The sequence below is a fragment of the Acomys minous genome, assembly GCF_964271855.1.
Source record: "Acomys minous genome assembly, chromosome: 11".
In the NCBI taxonomy this organism is placed as follows: domain Eukaryota; kingdom Metazoa; phylum Chordata; class Mammalia; order Rodentia; family Muridae; genus Acomys; species Acomys minous.
In genome coordinates this window covers 113,732,577-113,748,461 of record NC_140492.1, presented here as the reverse complement: position 1 = coordinate 113,748,461, position 15,885 = coordinate 113,732,577, and the positions used below count along the sequence as shown (strand labels likewise).

General features: G+C 38.3%; 1 long non-coding RNA gene across 6 annotated transcripts in view; it reads left to right on the top strand.

Annotated features, from left to right (window-relative positions):
- The window catches only part of LOC311608606, a 142,094-nt gene that overhangs the window by 29,236 nt on the left and 96,973 nt on the right, over positions 1-15,885 (top strand). For 3 of the 6 annotated variants that reach the window (XR_014783044.1, XR_014783045.1, XR_014783047.1), the window contains 3 exons: positions 226-350; positions 6,970-7,015; positions 10,336-10,487. This is a non-coding gene — a long non-coding RNA (uncharacterized lncRNA). The remainder of the gene's footprint in view (positions 1-225; positions 351-6,969; positions 7,016-10,335; positions 10,488-15,885) is intronic. The other 3 variants (XR_014783042.1, XR_014783046.1, XR_014783043.1) reach the window with 2 other exon arrangements.

Here is a 15,885-nt window from a genome sequence, read left to right as displayed (position 1 = left end):
CATTGATATGATAAAACACCATGATCAAGAGAGACTCTGGGAGGGAAGGGTTTATTTTAACTTACAGCTCTCAGGTTATACTCTTAGCACTGAAAGTTATCAGGGCAGTGGCTCAAGTCAGGAAACTATAGGCAAGAATGGAAGTAGAGAGGCCATGGACAGAAAATCGCTTACTGGCTTGCTCCTCCTCATGGCTTGTTCAAGATGCTTTCTTGTACATTACAGGACCAGACCACCTGAGCAGGAATAGCACCACCCACATTGAGCTGGGCCCTCCAACATCAACGAGCAATAGAGAAAATGTCCTACAGGCTTGACTGCATGCCAGATCTATGGAAGCATTTTCTCATGTAAGACTCCGTTTTCCAGATTGCCTCAGATATGTCACATTAATATGAAAACTAGCCAGCACTCTTAGAAGTACTTCTATATTTTATCATTGCAAACTAAGCATACTGAGGAAAAACTTAACAAACAAAAGAGCAACTAAAAAAAAAAAAACGTTATAGGGTTTCTAACACCTGAAATTTATTTCCATAATAGTAAGTAATGCATCAAAAGATATAAATTCTAAGGCAGTTGGGATAGCTGAGGGTAAAAATGCTTGTGGCCTGGTGACCTGGGTTCAGTTCAAGAGACCTACATTAATGGAAGGAGAAAGATGACTTCTTAAAGCTGTACTCTGATCTACACATATATACCATGACATACACATGCTCCAACCACACACTCTACAAACACACACACATAGATACACTTACACAGAGACACACACACGGACACACAGACACACACATACATCATAAATAAATGTAAACAAGCATAAATTTTGATAAGAGCAAACTCACATGCAATGAGAAATTTTCAGTTTTGCAAATTGGCAGTTTCTTAATAGATAATATCTTTATGTTTAAATCTTGCTTTCAGTGGTTATTGACAAATATGCAATTAATTAGTATAAAATTAATTCTCTATCAACATTTGAAAATGCTTAAGTAAATGGTGAGTAGTTCAGGAAAGAAAGAAGCAATTCTCAAATGTTTGGGAATATACTAAGCAACAATAGAAAAAGGATTTGTTATAATCAATTTATTCTTTCAGCATTCAGAAATAATTATATTTCTGTTCGTTATGGAGGTGAAAAAAATAAACACTTATGCTCTAAATTCATGAGTTTATACATCTGTTAGATAATCTGATGATCTTAGTGTTCTACATTATTTGAGATACACATTATAGAATATGTTTTTATAATTTTATAAAAGGTACAAGTAGGTATGAATTATGTAACAGAATAATTCATGTGAGACTATAAAAATCAGTTTCATTCTTTCTATAGTAGAAATGGGGATTAAATGTGAGCATGTCTTTTCAGCCTAGGAAGCTATGTGGTCATGAAGACATATATTTTTAACTGTGTAGCTTGGCTCTGTGCTCCAGAGAACGTCAAACATATGTCATTGTCCTGGATATTTTCATTAAAATAATATGTAAGTGTCCTGTAAAAGCTTTCAGACATGAGTCTTAAGGTAGTGAATCAAGTGTACCTGAGTTTGCATCATAAAAGCTTAATCCATGAAAGTGATACTCTATTTGTTTTGTGATATTTGGCTCTCTGTTAAATACCTTTAAATGGAGGTTCTCGTCTGCATGTGTGATGTAAAGGTACTTAATAGATAAGAGGATTCACTTGTCATCAATATACTTAGGGGTCTTAAAATACTTTCTGAATGGAGTCACTTTGGAGATTAGCCTATTCATCGCTCAACTCTACTAGAGCAAGTGTTGGGTGATTACAAAGTATGATGCAGAACATATATTTCTCATTGTTCTAATTCAAGTCCAGGATCACATGAAACTGGAGTCAGAGAGAACAACGAGACGATAAACACATGTTGTCCTGTTGCCTTTAAGTAATTGCAATTAACATCTTATTGGGTTTTCTAGAATTCTTTCATTAGGAGACTATATTCACTCGAGATTCCTTTCCCATATGCATGTTATATAGACAAAGAAGTGATAATTTCAGGTATCTAACTATAATAAAGGGTTTTTTCCATAGACTAGAAAGGGAGCTGATGACAAAGCTGAGTAGTTAGGAGCCCATCCTGCTTCTGCAGAGGGACTGAGTTTGGCTTCCATCTTCTATGGCGGAGAGGTTACAACTATCTGTGGTTCAGCTTAGGGTACCCAAAGCCCTCTTCTGTATAGGGGTTTTGTTAGAATGACTTATAGCCACTTCAGAAATGTCCGCCCATGAAGGTAGGGTCCAAGAACCCTGTAATTGTTTAACCCACAAGGTAGGAGGTCTCATCAGGAGGTGCGGGACCCAGAGAAGCAAAGAAGTATGCGTAATGTGAGTGAAGGAAGGGACTTGCTAATCAGGTGGAAGCAAGCACAGACCAAAACCCTCCTTCCTTCTTCACGGCCTTACATAGCAGTGGGTCTCTACCTGTGGGTCTTGAGCTCTTTGGAGATCAAACCCTTTCAAGGAGGTCATCTAAAACCATCAGAAAACATAGATCATTTGCATTACAATTAATAACAGTAGAAAAATTACAAGTTTGAAGTAGCAATGAAAACAATTTTGTGACTGGGGGTTCACCACAACAAAAGCAACGGTGTTAAAGGGTTCCAGCATTAGAAGGTTGAGAACCACTGTTATGTAGGCTTCCAGCGGAAGGTGTGGTCCACATTAGAGGCTGGTCTTCCTACTTCAAAGGATTTGGATTAAAGATGTGTACTCCCACGTCAAAGGTCTAAACTAAAGGTCTATCGTCCCATTTCAAAGATCCAGATTAGAAGTGGATCTTGCTACATCAAATTAATCAAATTTACTCACAGGTATTGCCCATTTTTGGGTTTTAGTTAATTCCAAATGAGGTCAAGTTGCCAACCCAGAACAGCCATCACAACCTGTGAGTCCAATTAATGTTGCTCATATGTACATGGTTGAGGGGCCACTCACTGGGGGCAGAGACAACCTTCCAGTGGCCAACTACCAAGGAAATTTGAGTTTCCTTCCCTTAGCAGCCATCAAACGCTAATCATTGCTCTCAAGGTGTTGGGCCTCAGGCCTCCCTGCAAAATGATATTTTCTCTTTCATTTATATTCATTTATTTATTTAATCACTTAACATCCTGATCTTAGTCGCCTCCCTCCTCTCTTCCCACCTCAACCACCTCTTCCCATTCTCCCCTCTCTTTCCTCCCAGAGAAGATGAGGCTCCCAATGGTTACCAGTCCACCCTGGTATCTCAAGTCGCTGCAGGACTAAGAACATCCTTTCCCACTGGAGAGTGACAAGGCAGCCCAGGCAGGGGAAAACGACCCAGCAGTAGGTAGCAGATTCAGAGGTAGCACCTGCTTATATTGTTAGGGGACCCAGATGATGACCAAGCTGCAGATTTGCTAGATGTGTATAGGGGGGCTATATTCCTGTTCATGCAAGGTCTTCGGTTGGTGCTTTAGTCTCCTTGAGCCCCTATGGGCCTAGGTTAGATTACTCTGTAGGTCTTCTTGTGGTGCCCTGTTCTCTTCAGCTCCCTCTACCCTTCCTCTCACTCTTCCATGGCACTCCCTGAGCTCAGTCCATTGCTTGGCCTCGGGTCTCTATGTCTCCATCAGCTGGTGGACAAAGCCTCTCAGAAGAGAGTTATTCTAGACTCCTGTGTGCAAGCATAACAAAGTATTATTGATAGTGACAGTGGTCATTCCTTTCTTGTGGGGTGGGTCTCAAACTGATCCAGTTGCTGGTTTGCCATTCTCTCAATCTCTGTTCCATCTTTGCCCTTACTCCTCTTGTAGACCAAAGAATTTTTGATGTGGAAGGTTTTAACGTGTGAGTTGGTGATATATTTGATACGATCTTGGATTTGGTTTGTGAGTTTTTGAATATTTTTACCTCAATGTTTATGAGTGAAAATGGTCTGAGATTCTCTTTCTATGTTGAATCTTTGTGTGGTTTAGGTATCAGGATGACTGTGCCTTCATAGAATGAGTTTGGTAATGTTGCTTCTGTTTCTATTTTGTGAAAATTTTCAGGAGTATTGGTATTAGCTCTTCTTTGAATGCCTGGTAGAATTCTGAGCTAAAACTATCTGGTCCTGGAGTTTTTTGGTTGGGAGAATTTTAATGAATGCTTCTCTTTCCTTAGGATTTACAGGACAGTGTAAACTGTTTACCTGAAATTGATTTAATTTTGGTCTACACTCTCAGTATGTCTTTTCTTTTCTTTCCCTCTCTCACTATGTATTTTCTTTCCCTTTCTGAATTCTATTCTTCTCCTCTTACCTATCCTTCTGCTCTCATGTTCCTATTCTTCTCTCCCTCTTTTTAACTCTAGATATGAAAAAAATAAAAACATTGAAATGGATGCTTTACGGCTCTGGTTTATTTTTCCTAAAACACTGATCTCCCTATTTTTGAAGATGACATGATTTCATTCTTCCTTGTGGCTGAATAAAATGTCATTATAAATTTTATCATGAAAAATAAATACGCACCACACTTTTCTAAATTAATTTATCCTTGCATAACAATGATGGCCCTATAGCCTGGAAACTGTGAATAGTAGAAACATGGTGTGCAAATATCTCCACTGCATTTCTTTGGGTATATAATGGAACTACGATGGAGCTTATGATAAACGTGTTCTTTAATTATTCTAGTATACTCAGTACTGATTTAAATATTGACTAAATTAATTTTTCATCAATAGTATAGGACTCCCTTTTTTCTCATGTCTTCACTAACATGGAATATTCATATTTTCCTAATGATAATCATTTGGCTGTGGTGAGATGAAATTTCAAAATATTTTAATTTATACTACTTTTTGGTAACTTACTCATGTGTATATATGTATATATTTTCAACTTTTTATTATAATCTATTCACATTGCATTCAAATTGTCATCCCATCCCTCTTATCTTCCTGTTCACACCCCCTCCCTCTTCTGTCCTATTCCTCCCCGAGACCTCTGACAGGTGGGCCCTCCTCCCCCACCATCTGACCACAGCCTATCAGCTCTCAAAGGTGAAAAATGTCAGTCTTTGCTCAGTTACTAACTATGTTACTATACCCTGAGGGTCCTAATTATTTACTTTGTTTATATATTTTAGGTAATAATTTATTCTCATATGATATCTAGCAAACATTTTCTCACATTTCTTAGGTTTTATTCTTGTTCTGCTGTTATTTTTACTCTGTTGTATAGAAACATTTTAATTTTATGCAATGCCGTTTGTTGATTACCCCTATTATTTCTTGAGCCATTCAGCTCCTTCTCAGAGAGTTCTCATCTAAATACACGATACACAGGAAGCATCATGTGCATATGCAAAACACACATGTACAGCGAAATATTATTCATCCATTTAGAAGAATGAAATTCTGTCGGTTGCAACAAAAGAGGACAGTTAAGAAAGAACATTGTGTTAAGTTAAGCAAACAGATGTAGGGGCATATATTGAGTGTTTTATTTAGTATGTAATGTAAAATAATGATTAATAGAGGCAGGGAGAGTAAAGGTGTAGGGATATTATGGGATGTTACACAGTAGGCACCACAGCAGGATTAGATAGAAAATTTAAATTTCTGAGTTCTACAGCATGCTGAATGACTGTACTTACCACTGAGCTAATATTTTATGAAGGGCTGTCAAAGGCTCCAAAAATAAAAAATAAAAAGCGTGAACAAAGTATAATCCTCTTTCTTTGATTAGTGCATACCAGTTATGCATACATGTTGAAATTTCATATTATACTCTCATTAACAAGTACAGTTAATTTATCTAATAGAAAGTAACACATTTTAGAATTCTTTACTTTAAATATAGCACTGAAATGTCAGTATTTAAGAAACAGAAGAGATTGAAAGAATATGAAAAATAAATTTATGTGGCAAATTGCTTTGTGCAGAGCCCAACATACTTGTTTAAATATAAATAATGATGGAAAGTTTAAAAAGCATAATATTATTTAAGATAGTGTCTCAATATTTATATTTATACTTTATCAACTAAAATCCAAAAAGGATTTTATTAATATACCCACTATAATTTCATTTTATCTTTATATTCTTTAGCTAAGGTAGAAAAGACATTTGTCAAAAGAAATGTTGTCTTCAATAAGCATTAGTTATCAAGTCTTCCAAAATTTTTTATTTTTAATTAACGCCCCCTTGTGTGTGTGTGTGTGTATGTGTGTGTGTGTGTGTGTGTGTGTGTGTTTGTGTGCACTCATGTGTGTTTGTGTGTACGCATGTTCACAGAGGCTAACAGGTGACATCAGTACCCCTGTGTGTGGAGTTGTGGGTTGTTATAAACTGTGTGATATAGATAATGGGAATAGAGAACAGGACTTCCGTCACAGACATAGGTACTCAACCCGTGTGCCATCATTATAGCCCTATAAATTCTTATTTCAACTGAGACATCACTTTAGTATTTTTCTGAATATTGACATAGAGATCATAGAGTTCATATGCAGGGATTAATTACTGTCATGCAATATTCATTACTGGGCATTAGGAGCTAAATAAGCATCGTGCCTTCATCACATTTTGAGCCAGTGAGTTTCCCAGCATGCCATCAGCTTCTCCACGCGCTGCAAAGGGCTGCTCGCCGTATTTTAATGTTTGTGATATTACTCAAATTCTGTGGGCTTTTAAAAACATAAATTTTGTTGATTATTTTCCTGTATGTCTTCAACTACTACTCCTTGATGATATACAAATATTACTGAAGAAACGTAACACGGTAGCATTTGAAGCCTAAACCAGCTTCTAGACTCTAAAAGGAGGTTGTATATGGAATACTTTGAGTTTCTAACAGCAAATGCTCCGAGTACATTGTCAGTACCCTCTGCTCATGAGACAAGAAGCTAAGTTTATAGATTTCATAGAAAGATCATTTTTCCCTTATGTTTTAAATCCAACCAAACCATTGCCTTTTGTATCTTCCTTAGAAAATGCCAGCAGTGATAGAAGCAGAACTTTGCGACTATCTGATTGGTGAGTCAGAAGGGAAGCGCAAGGCTTTTAACACAAAATTGGATAGACCACATATGTCACATTCAACCCACTTAAGGAGAGGACAATTTGACAAGGCAGAAGAGGGAAATGTGTATTTTCTGACACAATACCTCTCTCTGTGCCACCCTGGCTAGCCTGGAAAACTATGCCGATCAAGCTTACGTTGAATTTTGACAATTCTCTTGTCTCGTATTTCCAAGTGCCAGGATTACAGATGTGAGCTCCTACAAGCAACAGCAGCGAGAGGTCGTGCAAATCATACATGAAGTATCTACTTTAAAAATGAAAACTTCTATAAGAATCTAAATTGCAAGTATATGGCATTAAACTAGTATTTCTATTTGAAAAAGAGAACATATGTTTTAAGCAGAAAGTTTGTAAATAATTTCTTATGGCTTGTAATTGACTTGGATGGAAAGCATGTGCCGTTCTTATGTATAACATTAGGACTTTCAGAGCTAATGGCAATTTAGGATTTCATTAAATACTGTGGAAAATGAAAGATGAGGCGGGCTGATTTTTGTTGAGGTTTAATTGGAGATAAGCCTATCTTAATTTGGATCTTCATGGGAGTTATCTATAAGCTGCATTCTCTTCCCTATATCCTATGCTGAAAATTGGACATGATTTGTGGGCCTGATGCTGGTGTGTAAAAGCTGCCTGGCCCCAAGCCCGACTCGGCAGCCAGTGCTTCCCAGAGCAATAACTATTAGGCATTGTAAGTCAATCAGCTCTGCTCTTCCCGCTGATCCTGGCTGCAATTCCCAACTCCTGTTAAAGAAAGGCTATGCAAGAACTCCGAAGATTTGTAGGCTTGGATGAAACCCAGTGAAATCAAATTCATACTCAAAGTTTACTCCAATTTGTAAAACCATTTTTAAAAAAACATAATCTCTCTTAAGGATCAGGAAAACTTATTAACAGTTCATCTGAAAAGATTGTAATTGTTCTTATGGTCAGAGATGGAAAACATGTTACCACATTGAAATAGATATTTACCAAATTAAATGGTTTCTTCATTTTACTGGTGTACCAAAATGTATTGTGGTGGTTGCTTATAATATTTTATAATGTTTATGTGTAATTAAGTTTTCAAAAGTATTTTTTTAAATTCATCTAAAATTACTGCAGAGAAGATAAAAATTGGAAACCTTTTTGGGTTGACAATTAATAATAATATGTTTTTAAGGCTTCAAAATGGAAAATTTTGTAAAGGATATTTCTGCTTCCACCTTTTGAATGGAAACGGCCCCTCCTCCCCCCAGTGAGCTCTCCCAAAATGGAGATTCTACAACACAACCACACGTGTGAGTGACAGACAGAAGAATGCGTGCAGGCAAGACTAAAATCCCCAGAGGCTTTACTGTGTAGCTACTATTGGCTACAGCTCGCAGCCTACATGTGGGATCTTATAAAGTGGCCCAAACACTAACCAGACATTGTAGTTCTTTTTAATATGCTCTGAGAGAATATGTTTCAAGGAAATTTGCTGCTTGGAGAAAAGCCATTTCCTTGCTTGGACTGCTGCAGCCTCTCTTTTCTCAGAGAAGCCTTATAGGTGTGCCACCCCTCCCCGCTGCAGCACAATTAATATGCCCCAGAAAAAGGAGCTATTTTATGCATATTCATTTGTAGCCTGAAGACATTGTAAAAATGAAGTATCGATTAGTTCTCTGTAACATAGAGCACAGAATGGGCTGCTGTGCTTGCTTTGTCGTGAGGCCACGGGGAGCAGACGACTGAATGAGTCAGGGAGCTCCCCTATTCTATGGAGATAATCCAGAAATGCCAGTTCCGACAGTGAGTCAGATAAGACTAATAAGGTTTTTCAGACGCTGTTCTTCTGGGTAACGCTTTCCAAAGAGTTTGGCACAGAACCGTAAAAACTACAGAGGTGTCTTAAAATGAAATTCATTACCATAGTAGCTACATAAAAATGATTGTGTTCTACATGTATACGTTCTCAAATGTTAAATAGAATATTATAGATAATATGGTCTTCAAAGAATATTTTTGGAGTTTGTAAAAGTCTAACTCAACTCAACTAAGTGTCCAATGGCCAGAGGTCATAATCATGAGCTTGAGAAACATTTAATACTAGTTAACATTACCCACTTTCTCACTTGGAATACTAAAACACTTCTTTCAAAATATGTTAAAAAAAAAAAACCAACCAGCATACTTTCCAACTACATTTTAAATATTATTCTTTTACCCACAGGAAAAAATATAGTTCTCAGTCTTGTCATGAAAACTAGTCTTTACAACAGACAAAGACCATTACAAACAAACAAACAAACAAACAGACAAACAGAGCCATTGAACTACATGGAGCTGTAGAGTCCCAGCCCAACGGTTGCATCAACAACACAAGTTTTGAAGTGAAGGATTGGACATGATTGTGGAAGAGGAGGCAGAAATACCTCAATATCCAAGGTACTTGTTCAAATATGTTCATAACAGCTTTATTCCTAATAAGCAGAAACTAGAAACAACTTAGATGTCCCTCAATCAAAGAATGGATAAAGAAAATGTGGCACATTCATGCAAGGGAGTGTGAATCAGCAGTTAAAAACAAATCAAAGCATAAAATTTGCAGGTAACTGGAAAAGAATCATCCCGAGTGAGGTAACCCAGACCCAGAAAGACAAACATGGCATGCACTCACTTATTACAGGATATTTGCTGTTAAGTAAATGATAATCATGCCGCAGCCCACAGGCCCAGAGATGCTAAGGAGGGATTAAGGGGGAGACAAAGATCTCCCTGGCAAAGGGAAATAGAATAGATGTTGCAGGTGGACTGGGTGTGGGTGGGGTTGGGATAGGAGAGATCAAGTGTGGGGAGGTTGGAGGGAGAGAGTACGGGGAGATATGACTGAAATTGGAGGGCATTTGAGGGGTGATGTGGAGACCTCTGGCAGTTGAAACTCCCTGGAGTATATGAGGGCGACTGTAGTGATGACTCTTACTAATGGAGGTTACAATCCTGAGCCAGCCACCATCTGTAACCAGGAAGGTTTTCAGTGGTGGGACTCAGGAAGCAACCCAGCCACGAAACCTTTAACCTACAAGCTTTCCTGCCTGAATATGTGTTGGAGTAATGGTGGCACTGAACTTGTGGGGGTGGCCAGCCAATGACTGCTCTAATTTGAGGCCCACACCATGAAAGGGAGCCTATTTCTGACATTGCCTGGAAGACCGGAAATGGAGGCTGGATAGCATTTATGGTAGAACCAAAGAAGACTTGTGGAAAAAAAATCAAAAATTGCTTCTGATAATGTTCTGTTATATTCATAGGTCCTGTTCCAGTAGTCATCAGTGAGGCTGCCTCTGACATCAGATGGGAGAAGGTGCAGAGACCCACAGCCAAACATTAGGTGAAGAGAGAGCCCATGTTGGACGCTTCCTTTGAATCATCCTTGTTCATCTCCTGGAGCCCAGTGGAAAAGGTAGGGAAGGAATTATGGGAGACAAAAGGGTTGAAGAAACCAGGAGAGCACTGCCAATGGAATTAACTGAGCAGGGCTAATGTGGGCTTACATGCATCTGTGCTAGGTCCTCTGTATGTATGTTGGCTTACTGTTTTGTGGGGACTTGTGACACTGGGGTGGGGGTGTCTCTGATTCTTTTGCCTGTTCTTGGGACCCTTTTCTTCTTACTGGGTTGAATTGCCAAGCTTTGATGTGAGGCTAGGTGCCTGGTCTGACTGTATCTTGTGCCACCTGCAGTTAATCTTCCTGCAGATGTGGGTTCTATCTCGTGGTGTGGTCCTAAAGTCAAATCAGATATTGGTTGGCTACTCCCACAGACTTTTTCTGACTGATGGTGCATTTTGCCTTTCGGAACATTTTCAGTGTCATGAGTACCATTTATGAATTGCTTGATCTGAGCGTGCATGTAATGTTCTGCGCAGAAGAGGCTCCAATATCTCAGATGACTTCAGTTTGTGTCCACTTGACATAAAACTACTTAGCACAGAAACGCACTACAAAAACTTTGCATTGAGTTACAGTTGAAGCTGTGACATTGGCAAGTCTTAGACCATCGATGAGAGAGACTAAGCACATTTCACATGACGAGAGACTGAGGAGGAGACTCTCCCAAAGGCTTATGTGTTGATAATCTTGACCGGAGCTGACAATATTATTGAGAAGATGCTGGAGTTATTAAGCAGTAGAGACTAACTGACAGGAACAAATCATTAGCAGCATATATTTGAGATTGCAAGGCTGTATCTTCTTGGTTTTTTCTTTTCTCTCTTTGCTTCTCTCTTTTTCTTTCTCCACTGGGCATGACCTGATTTGGAGATAAGGTCTTTCATTTGATCAAGTTCAAACAGGATCATCGAAGTGGACTTCAATCCAATAGGTGTCTGTCCTTATTTTTTTTTGAAAAGAAAAGAAAAAGAAAAAGAAAATTAGGTACAGAAGCAGATCTGTGAAGGGAAGATAACAGAAAAGCACATAAAAAGTCCATATATAAAAGGAATTTTAAGACTACTGGAAACTCTGTGAAAATAATAAATGGTCTTAGTCTTCAAAGTATTGAGAATAAATCCCACAGACATTAGACTCTGGGCTCGGAACATAAAGACATATAAGATAACACAGTTCCAGCTTGTAAGGTACTCTCATGTGTATTCCTCTGTGAAGGCCTAAGAACCTAATATGGCAAACAATGGTGCTTCCTCTTATTGAATTAGCAAAATGACCCTGGGGGAAAAGTTTTATCTTCCCTAGTTGTTTTCATCTTTTTTATTTGGAAAGTATACATTACATTGTTAGTCTGACCATTTTTTTTCTGGGATCTTTGAGACATGCTCTCACACTGTGTCCCATGCTATTTTGTAACTCACTATGCTCTCTAGGGTGGCTCCAAGCTCAAATCCACCTCAGCCTTCTCAATATTGAAATTACAGTCACAGGCATGCACTACTACAACTGGCTTAACAGTCATCCTTTAAAAAAGTTCTGAGGCATTATGTAGAACAAAATGTTCTCTTTTTTTGGAGTACAGCTCTGTGAGATTATACATGTATGTATAAGCTGTGCAAATATTGTCATGATCAAGACTCAGAACACGTTAATCATCTGAGAAAGATATCTTCATAGTTAATCATCTCCTACCTGCAAATCCTGTTAATGAGTGACCTACTTTCTGTCAGTGCAGTTTTTGCCTTTCAAGCACAGCACGAAGGTTGACTCAGCATCATAGCTTTCTTTTTGAGTGAGTGTTCTTACACGTAGGTAACGCATTGAGATAAGGTAGTGTAGTGTGTGTCAGTAGACTGTTCCTTTTGTGCTGGTGAATAGCATTCTATTGTATATACGTGCCCCGACCCCCGGCATGACCATTTACCACTCACAGGATAGTTAAGTTGTATTCAGTTGGGCATTACTGAATAAATATGCATTGAATATAAACATAGAATTCTTTTTTATTAATTCATTCATATTATATTTCAATAGTTATCCCATCCATTGTATCCTCTTATTCCCCCCTGCCTCCCATTTCCCCCTTAGTCCCCTCCCCTATGACTGAGACTGAGGGGGACCTCCTCCCCCTGTATATGCTCATAGGGTATCAAGTCTCTTCTTGGTAACCTGCTGTCCTTCCTCTGAGTGCCACCAGGTCTCCTCATCTAGGGGACATGGTCAAATATGGGGCACCAGAGTTTGTGTGAAAGCCAGTCACCACTCTCCACTCAACTGTGGAGGATGTCCTGTCCATTGGCTAGATCTGGGTGGGGGTTCGATGTTTAGTGCACATATTGCCCTTTGCTGGTGCCATAGTTTGAGCAGGACCTTTGGGCCCAGATCTGCCTGTCATAATGTTCTTCTTGTAGGTTTCTAGGACCCTATGGATCCTTCTATTTCCCCCATTCTCCCATGCTTCTCTCACCCAATAGCATGTCCCAATAGGATGTCCTCACCTCTGTCCCACTATCCTGATAAGTGAAGACTTTCATGGGACATGCCCCTTGGGCTAGTGTTCAGATATAAGTGACATAGAATTCTTTGAATCAGTTTTCATTTCAGAAAAAAACACGGGGAACATTTATAGGATTTCTTTAGTCTGAAATTTACCTTTCTTAGTGTTTCACACTGAAATATTTAGAAGGAAATCTATATGGATTTTCTGTGTATGGGGCAGCATTTTGTTATGATCCAACTCTTTCAGAGAGAAGCTTCTACATAAAGAACTTAGATTATTTTTTCCACATGAGATTTAATGCTTAATTATATCATCTTGGGTTAATGATTATTTGTGGGATAGTTTATGTTGTTTTACAATGCTGCAGAAGCTTGTTCATATTGGTACAGCCTTTGAGACTGAGCTAATTTTTTTATTAATTAAACATTTTTTATTTTTTACAAATACATTTATATTATTACACATGTATACAATAAAGTACCTACAGCAAGAAAAATCATGATACAATCAGGAATTATGTAAGTGTTACATTCTTAGTGTTTTGGCTATTTATATTTGACAGCCTTGAAGGAAACGTCTTTACTATTCTGGTTCATATAAAATTCTGAATGTAAACCAGTCTCCATCACATCTTGTCATTATCAACTTAAAACATCTATCTAGACTTGAAAACATCTTAACCCATAACAACTAAGTTTCATTATAAAACTAAGCTCCTGGTCTTCAACTCCATCAAAGACTTGGGAAGGAATAAACTTGATTACCTGAGTATGCCAGGAGCGCAGGTTAGTAGCTTTCCAAATGAGAAGATAACTGAGACAGTTTGCTACCTGACTAGTCACCCAAAACTCACTATAACCTTGGAGCATCATCTTCAACCTTCTGGTCCAATATATCTGACAGACATATTTGTGGGGCAGGAACTATTGAGGATTTATTTACCCTGTCTTGGCAGAGTTTGGCCATTGACTCTGCCTGCATCCAAGCTTGTCCATTTTTAGGAAAAATTATGTCTTTGATAGAAATGAGGATATTTTGCCCAGTAGCTTGTTTGCCACATTTGAAGCCAATTCCATAAGGAGGTTCTTTGATGGTTATTATCCTCTTTGTGGTGGCAGGGTGTTGCCAGAAGTTAATCTGTCTCATTGTCAGTGAATCTTTAAAATAATAAAAACCCAAGTCTCTTTATCAGTAATTCACTATCATCTTGTGAAAGCCCACACCAGAGTTTCTGTTCAGAAGACCCAGGCTCCAGCTGTGGCTACTGCATAGAGGTTTTTATACAAGAAAAATAAAGTGAATTAAGTCTGTTAAAGGAGGAGGAGGAGCACCTAATAGAATTCTAAGGAGCCAAGATCTCTTTTACACCTGGGCAAGATATCGTATTATAATATCATCCCTGGCCTAGTCACTTCAACTAGGAATAGCCCTTAGTACAAAGGTAAAAATATCTAGCTATTGATAGACTAAAGTAACTCCATTTTGCTTTCTCTATTTGGATGACCTACTCCTGAACTCCAGGTCTAGAAAAACCCATAGAAGATACACTTGGCACAGAAATAAGAAATAACCAATCAGCTGAAAAACAGGAAAGTACTAAAAGTTTGGATGCTCCCCCAGATCTCTCAAGAGTTATTCCTTAGGAGTTAATTACTCATGGTTTGATACCAGACTTGTACCAGATGAATATCGATTAGTTTAAGAGATAATCAACAGGATGCTTGCCAAGCTAGAAACCCACTTACCTGTTTTCTCCCTCACTACAATCTATAAAACGTTCTTTCCTACTTGGACTCGGGGCTTACACCTGTTCCACTGTGTTGGTGATAGTGTGGGCCCAGCTTAAGCTGAAAAATTAAAACACCTTTATGTGTTTGCAAATAAAATAAAATATTAAAAACATTTGTAAACGCCATATCCTGTATGCCTCTGAGGTTTGTGAAGACCTTATCTAATTATCCTATCTTATCTTCTATAGAATCATATTCTTGTATCCCTATTTCATCCTCTCTTTATTTTATTTTTGTCATCTGTGTATTTCGATGTTTATAATAATTCTACATGTAACGATCTATATACAAAATAAAATATGACTTAATATAGTGTCTCTTGCACATAATCCACTAACATTTTTTCTGATGCCATCCTCTTGAGTTTATGGAAAATCCAGCTCAAACAGTAAGACACCTGAGCCTAATCATCTTACATAGATTATCCGATTATTAGATTTTGGGGTAATGTTTTCAAAACTATCACTTTGTGAAGCAAGCTTATTAACCATAGTGTTGATGTTGTCTGACAGTCCACTCAGTACTATCCTGATTAGTTGTAATTTTATGTGGTTGTCTTTGTCTATTGCAAAAACTAGTTCCCTTGAAAAAGAGTGAGAAATGCATTTACCTGTGTAGGTAGAGACAAATATTTAGAATGCAGTTGGGGACTGTGCTGGGTTAGTAAAATCGCAATTGTAGGTTTTCCTGCAAGATCCATGATGTCACTAGGCTTAGGGCGTTGTCTGGGCTTCTACTAACAGGAACTTTTCCTCATGGTGAGCAGGTCTTAAGTCTAACTAGAGGAGAGCTGCTGGTTACCAGTAATTTATGGGGACACTGTTGCTCCCTTAGGGATGTCATGCTGTGCTGGTCACTGTTGTGGCTCATAGTTGGGTAAGACTATTGATTGATTCCCTTCTTTGAGGGTTAGATAGTCCCATCCAATACTATGAAGGCAGTCCTCAAAGAGGAGACATTCAGATTGGATCCAGGAGGGAGGTTTGTGGGCTCTGTGTGTAAAATATTTCTTCTCTTCAGCAATAAGGAATTACTTTCCATTTTATGACAACCAAGGACAGAATTAATATCCCACATTTTTGGAATCTCTTGCACAACCCTGACCAACAACCCAAAATAGGGC